The 8,218-nt window shown below is 48.1% G+C and overlaps 1 pseudogene; it reads right to left on the minus strand.

Moving 5' to 3' along the window:
- Positions 1 to 537: 537 nt before the first annotated feature.
- Positions 538 to 8,218, minus strand: part of LOC115303455 — a 54,198-nt pseudogene continuing 46,517 nt past the window's right edge.

Below are 8,218 nucleotides of genomic sequence, written 5' to 3' on the forward strand. Positions count from 1 at the left end.
CCCTCTTTCTCTGCCCCTTCCCCACTTGTGCGTGCTCTCTCGCTCTCTCTCAAAAATAAACATTAAAAAAAAAAGACCAATTCACATCTTCTTGATTCACTTCTCTAAACACAGAGCCTTAGGGGCGCCTGGGTGTCTCAGTCGGTTAAGCGTCCGGCTTCGGCTCAGGGCATGATCTCACAGTTCGTGGGTTCGAGCCCTGCATCGGGCTCTGTGCTGACAACTCAGAGCCTGGAGCCTGCTTCAGATACTGTGTCTCCCTCTCTCTCTGCCCCTCCCCTGCTCATGCTCTGTCTCTCTCTGTCTTAAAAATAAATTAAAAAAAAATTTTAAATAAAAAAATAAACACAGGGCCTTAGGCACATAATGGCCACCTACCCGCCCAATCTGACTCGCGCCCTTCTTCCTACCTCTACTCCATAACGGATTCTGTCCTGAGGCATCTGGGATCCTCAAAAATGGACACAAACACACCTTCACAGACGTGTATGCGGATCACGCGGTTAGATCTGCCTAACGACAGCCAGGGCGGTCACACAACTCAGATGTATTTTCTCACAGCTCTGGAGGCTGGAAGCCCAAGGTCAAGGGCAGGCGGTGTTGGTTTCTCCCTCCCTGACTCGCGGACGGCTGCCGCTCACTGTGGCCTCGCCTGGTCTTCCCGCCGCATGCATCCGTATTAGTCGGTTTGGGCGCTGTAACGAAGTAACATAACGCAGGGGGCTTGTAAATGCCGGAGGCTGAAGTCCCAGATCAAGACGCTATCGGACTCAGTGACTGGTGAGGACCCCCCTCCGCGTTCTCTGGGTCCTCATGCAGTGGAAGGGGTGAAGATAAGAGCACCAATCCCGCATTTAGGAGGACACTCGTTGCGATGAGCGCTGGGTGTTCGTTATAGAGAGGGGCTGAATCACTGGATTCTTTCTACTCCTGAAATCATTATGCAAATACGTTAACTAATTTGGATGTAAATTAAAAAAAAAAGAGTGAATGGCAAGCCTATTAGTATAATGAGATTATGGTTTTCTCCATTTTTCATGTTTTGTTACTGATTATATCCTTTGTACAATAAAAATGTTAAATTTGTAAAAAAAAAAAAAAAAGGAAGACTTAACGATAGAGAACAAACAGGTTGATGGAGGGATGGAGGTGGGGGAATGGGCTAGATGGGGTGATGGGTGTTTTTTGGTTTTTTTAATAAAAAAATATTTTAGGGGCGCCTGGGTGGCTCAGTCAGTTAAGCATCCAACTTCGGCTCAGGTCATGATCTCACAGTTCGTGGATTCGAGCCCTGTGTTGGGCTCTGTGCTGACAGCTCAGAGCCTGGAGCCTGCTTACGATTCTGTGTCTCCCTCTCTCTCTGACCCTCCCCTGCTTGCACTGTCTCTCTCTGTCTCTCAAAAATAAATAAACATTAGAGTGTGAGTGGTAGAGGGGCAGAGAGAGAGGGAGACACAGAATCCGAAGCAGGCTCCGGGTTCTGAGCTGTCGGCACAGAGCTCAATGCGGGGCTCGAACTCCCAAACTGGGAGATCATGACCTGAGCCGAAGCTGGATGATCATCTGACTGAGCCACCCAGGCGCCCCGAAGGGCACTTGGTAAGACCAGCACTGGGTGTTGTATGCAAGTGATGAATCACTGAATTCTACTCCTGAAACTAATATTGCATGATATGTTAACTAAGTAGAATTTAAATAAAAAAGGGAAAATAAATACATAAATAAGGGCACCCATCCCATTCATGAGGGCACCTGATCTAATCAACTCCCAAAGGCCCCACCTCCTAACAGCAACACCTTGGGGGTTAGGATGTAAGACTTTTCAGGGAACACAAACATTCGATCCATGGCAGTGTCTGTGTCCTAATCTCTTATTTTATTTCATTTCTATTTCTTTATTTTTTGAGAGAGAGAAAGGAAAGGGCAAAAGGAGAGAGAGAGAGTCCCAATTAGGCTCCATGCCCAACTCCGAGCCAAAGGCAGGCCTTGATCTCATGACCATGACGTCGGGACCTGTGCCGAAATCAAGAGTGGATGCTTAACTGACTGAGCCACCCAGGTGCCCCCAATCTCTTCTTCTAAGGACGTCAACCCCACCCATATCCCGGACTTTATCTGAATCTCCTCTTTAAGGCCCTGTCTCCAAAGACAATTGCCTCCTTAGGGCCTGGGGGTTAGGACATCAACATACGAACTTGGACTTGAAGGTGTAGAATGCAGTCCAGCCCAGGACAGTATGTAACGGCCCGGAGATTCTGCTGCACACAGCGTTAGCACAAGTCTGATCAATAATGCTTTGTTTAACTTACTGGAAATAGCTCAATTTTTTGCAAGGGAGGTAGAGAATCTGCGCTGTTTTGTCACGTTCATTTCTATTCTCACTGCTTGTAAATGAAATGTCGAAAACAGGATCTACAGTAGTTCAAACCAGTATTTGTTAGCTATGGTTTTCTCCTAAATATGTTTTAATTCTTTGGCTCTATGATCCCTCCCCAAAGCAAGGCGGATATCAAAAAACAATCCTGCATGTCACCATCGTCTGTAGCAACGAGCAAGATGGCGAGCAAGAGGATCCAGCATCCGTGGGCGTTGTTGACCGCTCCGTTGACCGCCATCATGCAGAATCCCACCACACAGAGAAGGCCAGTGGTAACATGGGCTGCATTCCCTCACTGCTGTTGCTCCTTCGGTCGGGATTCACATTATTGTTAGCATCCTTTATATTGACATCAGACTCTTGCTTTTTCCCATTCCATTTTATCACACACTTTTCCTAATATCATTAAAAAAGATCCACTGAGGGGCACCTGAGTGGCTCAGTCGGTTGAGCGTCTGGCTTTGACTCAGGTCATGATCTCACGGTTCGTGGGTTCAAGCCCTGCATCGGGCTCTGTGCTGACAGCTTAGAGCCTGGAGCCTGCTTTGAATTCTGTGTCTCCTTCTCTCTCTGACCCTCCACACTCATGCTCTGTCTCACTCTGTCTCTCAAAAAATAAATAAATGTAAAAAAAAAAAAAAGGCCCACGGACATGTTGCATGGTTGCATTATGGTGCACGCATGGTGTTTCATGCCTCAGTTCAATCACTCATTTCCAATTGCTGGACATTTAGGTTGTTTCCAGGTTTTTTCTTCCTAAAATTTGTTTATTTTGAGAGAGAGAGAGAGAGAGAGAATCCCAAGCAGGCTCCACACTGTCAGCACAGAGCCCAATGCGGAGCTTGAACTCACAAACCACGAGACCAGGATTGGAGCCAAGATCAGGAGCCGGACACTTAACTGACTGAGCCACCCATGCGCACCAGGGTGTTTCCAGCTTTTAACAAATACAAACACTGCTCACGATCATCTTTGGCGTACCCCCTTGCCTGAATTTCTGATGATTTCTTTCAGCTGTGTTCCTAGAAGTGAAATTACTGTGTCCAACATGCACACATTTGTCCCCAAGGCTTTTGGGACACAGGAAAACAGCTGTCTTTCGAAGTCTGTGACTTCGTGGGTCAGGGGATAACTTGTCACGCCCTCCCCTGATGCTAATCCAACATTCAGTCCTACGTTCTCCCCAGGGACTCTTCACCCTCTGCCCACCTCTCCACCCGAGCGCAATTAGGCCCTCCCGTAATTACAGGGTGCTGTGACAGGTACGGGGCATGAGAAGGCAGAGCAGTCACTAGGAGGGAAAAGGTGAGAGGGGCACAGAAATACTGTCGCTCGTGAAGCGCTGTTCCCCCACGGGGCTCAAAGGTTTTCAGACACACGGTCACAGGTCTGTCATTTAGCTTTCAGACCCAAACAGAAACCATACTCAGTGTATGTATTTGTGCATCCACTGTGTTCCCGTTTTCCTGATAGTCCCTAAAATGGCTTTTATATTTGGGACTTCTGATTCATGCAGAAGACAAAAAGCCCCAAACTGAGTCTATTTATCTCAGAGATACATAGGCTCATGGGAGGAAAAAAGCAAGGACAGTTAGTCCCATTCTGAGAGCAAATGGAGAAGCTGAGTAACCCAGCATGCCCTGGCCAGAGTGGGGATTCCGGGCGGAAGCCCTGCTTGAAAGTGACACACCAGGCAGGTTGCTTTCTTTCAACGTTGCCTGCGTTCACCTTTTTGCATGAACACATTCACCACTCTGACCTTGTAGACACTTCTTCTGAAAAGAATTGTAACAGAATAATGGCTCCCCAAAGATGCTCACATCCTATCGTCAAAACCTGTGAATAAATTATCCCATGAGGTGGGGCGCCTGGGTGGCTCAGTCGGTTGAGCGACTGACTTCGGCTCAGGTCATGATCTCACGGTTCACGGGGTCGAGCCCCACGTCGGGCCCTATGCTGACAGCTCAGAGCCTGGAGCCTGCATCGGATTCTGCATCTCCTTCTCTCTCTGCCCCTCCCCCTCTCATGCTCTGTCTCTCTGTATCAAAAATAAATAAAACATTAAAAAAAAAAGAATGGGAGAAAATGACTGCAAATCAAATGGTTTATAAGGAATTAATATTCAGAATACGTAAAGAACACTTACAACAACAAAAAGACAAACAACTCAGTTAGTACACGGGCAAAGGACTTGAACGGACATTTCTCCGGAGATACGCAGACACCCAACCAGCACAGGAGAGGATGCTTGACGTGCCTCGTCACTAGGGAAACACACAACCACAGTGAGATCCCGCTTCACGCCCACTAGGACACCTGTGACCGACACGACAGTGCCACACGCTAGCAAGGATGTGGAGGAATGGGAGCCCAGGCACGCTGCTGGCGGGGATGTGGAATGACGTAGCTACCAAAGAGAGCAGTTAGCAGCTCCTCAAAAATCTAAATGTAGGGGGTTTCCGGGTGGCTCAGTCCGTAGATCATGCGACTTTTGATCTCAGCATCCTGAGTTCAAACCCCACATTGGGTATGGAATGTGGAGCCTACTTTATAAAAAAGTTAAACATAGAATTCTCACATAATCCCAGAATTCTACTCCTAGGTGTATATATATATATATATATATATTGGGGACCAAAAGAATGTAAAACAAAAACAGGAATTTCAACAGACGCTTATACTCCGGTATTCATAGCAGCATGATTCACAACAATCAAAAAATGGAAACAACCAAGCACCCATCGGCAGTGAACAGATAAACAATGTGGTGTGTGTGTATATATGGAATATAAACATATGGAGGGAATAGTACTCAGCCATAAAAGGACATGGATACAGCATAGATGAACCTTCAAGACCTCCTGCATGACTCCATGTACATGAACTACGCAGAACGGCAAATGCACAGAGGCAGCACATGGCCACTATCAGCGGGCAGAGGAGGGACAGGGGTAACGGCTCAACACATACAGAGTTTCCACTCAGGAATGAAGGGCTTTGGAAAGCTGCTGGCGGCTGTACCACCTTGGGAATGTAACTCATGCCACTGAATGGTACTTTAAAAATGGCGAAATGATATATTTTACATTATACATACATTAAATGACAGTGTAGGGGCATCTGGGTGGCTCAGTTGGTTGAGCGTCCGACTTTGGCTCAGGTCATGATCTCACAGTTCATGAGTTTGAGCCCCGCATCAGGCTCTGTGCTGACAGCTGGGAGTCTGGAGCCTGCTTCGAATTCTGTCTCTCTCTCTGCTCCTCCCTTGCTCACACTCCGTCTCTCTCTCTCTCAAAAATAAAAAAATTATAAACATTAAAAAAAATGTTTTAATGACAATGGAAATAAAGGGGGAGGCAAGAAGGTCAAAGCCAGACAAAAGGGATGTGAGGACAGAGAGGCAGAGACTGAAGTAATGCACCCTGAGGAGGGGGAAGGGGCCGGAGGCAGGGAATGCGGGCAGCTTCTAGAAGCTAGAAGAGCTAAGAAAACAGATTCTCCTCTGGAGCTTCCGGAAGGAAAGCAGTGCTGCGGACATCTGGATTCCAGCCCCCGAGGGCTCCTTTCAGACCCCTGACCTCCAGGACAGGGAGATAATAAATCTGTGCTGCTTTGGGACACCAGGTTGGTGGCAATTTCTTACGGCAGCCACAGGAAACCAATGTATGGATGTAAAACCCGATTTTTGTGTTGTAGTTTACCAGCCACGATACACTAATTCACTTTGTAGTTGATTCACAGTTTTTTTTAAAGTTTATTTATTTTGAGAGAGAAAGAGTGAGCTCATGAGAATGAGCAGGGGTGGGGCAGAGAGAGAGAGAGAGAGAGGGAGAGAGAATCCCAAGCAGGCTCCACATTGTCAGTGCAGAGCCCAGTGTGGGGCTCAAATTCATGAACTGTGAGACCATGACCTGAACCCAGAGCAAGAGTCAGGTGCTAACCGACTGCGCCACGCGGGCACCCCGGATGCACGTGACTTTCAAAGTTCCACAGCAAACAGCACTAGCGTTTGGGTCCAGTGCCGATAGCTGGCAGGAGGGCCCACACTGTGTTTGACCTGCGTGTGATCAGTGAGTCAGTCAGTGGCATGGCATTCTCTTACCAAAAGGTAGACTGGAAGGGATCTGATCAGTGATATCCCAAAGACAAAGAATTCTCCCTACAAACACAACACAAAAAATTCACGCATGCTGGAACCATATAGTTTGTGGAAATGACACTTGCATGTAGGGCCCACATTCCTGTGTCGACTGCCTCCTGTGTCCTGCCCTTCTCCTGGCTCCGAACCCAACCGCCTAGCACACTGTTCCCCTGTGCGCTGGAACCGCGTCTTATCCAGCTCGGCACCCACTGGCACAGAATTTACAAGGTCATCCTTGTATCTCATCATGGAATGAAAGGCATTCTATTTGATAATCTACTAGGTGGGGAGATAATGTGCTGAAGAGTATCCTGAGAGACGCAAAAACACAGCATGTCCTGGGGCATCTGGGTGGCTGTCGGTCAAGCATCCGACTTTGGCGCAGATCAGGATCTCACAGTTCGCAGGTTCGAGCCCCGCATCGGGCTCTGGGCTGAATGTTTGTTCAGAGCCTGGAGCCTGCTTTGGATTCTGTGTCTCCTCTCTCTGCCCCTCCTCTGCCTGCACTGTCTCACTCTGTCTCTCAAAAACAAATAAATGTGAAAAACAAAACAAAACAGAAACCCCAGTGTGTCTGGAGGACGCCTGCATCGGAACGAGTGAGGCGTGGTGATCTAACAGCACGGACGGCCAAGCACCTCCAGAACTTCGCCGTGTGGCCCCGGCATCTCTCTCTCCGACACCTCGTCTTATGGTGTTTCTCTTAAAACACCGGCTTAAGCTGGTTTCAGTTCCTCATATTCTCTATGCTGAATTCCAAAGCGACCACTTATCCATTTATCGCCTTTACACGGCCTTGCTCTCTGAACTCTCCAGCGTAGTCAAGTTACAGACAGGTGCAGCAGGCTCCGGGCCAGGGGCTGCAGACCGCCTCCCAGTGGTGGCACCGGGCAGGCACCAGGCTCTGCTGCTGGGGTCTGTCAACCATTATCCTCGCTGAGACCGAGCCTGGAGACTGGGCCCCAGCGGCCCCCGGTGGAGGCTGTGGAGTTCCCTGATCCCAGAGGCGCTCTTTCTTTATTGCGGGAATAGACACGTAAAAACAGGAGTGGAAACCAGGCGGGACCCAGCTGCCCAAGGCGTTACTTACCGTCCCGCTGAATCCGGCTTCCCAAGAGCCACCCCCGGTCAGCCTGGGGTTTCTAACACTCTGCTTACAGGCTAAGGTCAATAACGACGTGACAGATACACCCACCCTGTTAGTCTCCATGTTCTCCCCATGAAATTCACTCGGCATACACAGTGGATCGGGAAACGACAAAAACCAAAGAGAACTTTGTCAAAAAAAAAAAAAACTAGGTAGGGGCGCCCGGGTGGCTCTGTCAGTTAAGCGTCCGACTCTTAGTTTCAGCTCAGGTCATGATCTCACCATTCATGAGAGGGATCCCTGCATCAGGCTCTGCGCTGACCGCACAGAGCCTGCTTGGGATTCTCTCTCTTCCCCAAAATAAATAATTTTTTTTTAAATCTTAAAAAAAAAAGCTAGCTAGACAGTGAAAAGAACTCTAAAACCTACACACATAATGGAACATTTCTCCAGATCACTTTTATTTTTTTCTAATGACAGGAGTGCAGGTTTATTGCAAATAATTCAGAGAATAGAGAAAAATACAAAGAAAAAAACAAATTATCTGTAAAGCTGCCATCGTGAGGTGACCATGATCCTTTCTCCAGCGGCCTCTGTGGTCTTACCCTGCCTT

Source organism: Suricata suricatta, chromosome 10 (assembly GCF_006229205.1).
Source record: "Suricata suricatta isolate VVHF042 chromosome 10, meerkat_22Aug2017_6uvM2_HiC, whole genome shotgun sequence".
Lineage (NCBI taxonomy): Eukaryota > Metazoa > Chordata > Mammalia > Carnivora > Herpestidae > Suricata > Suricata suricatta.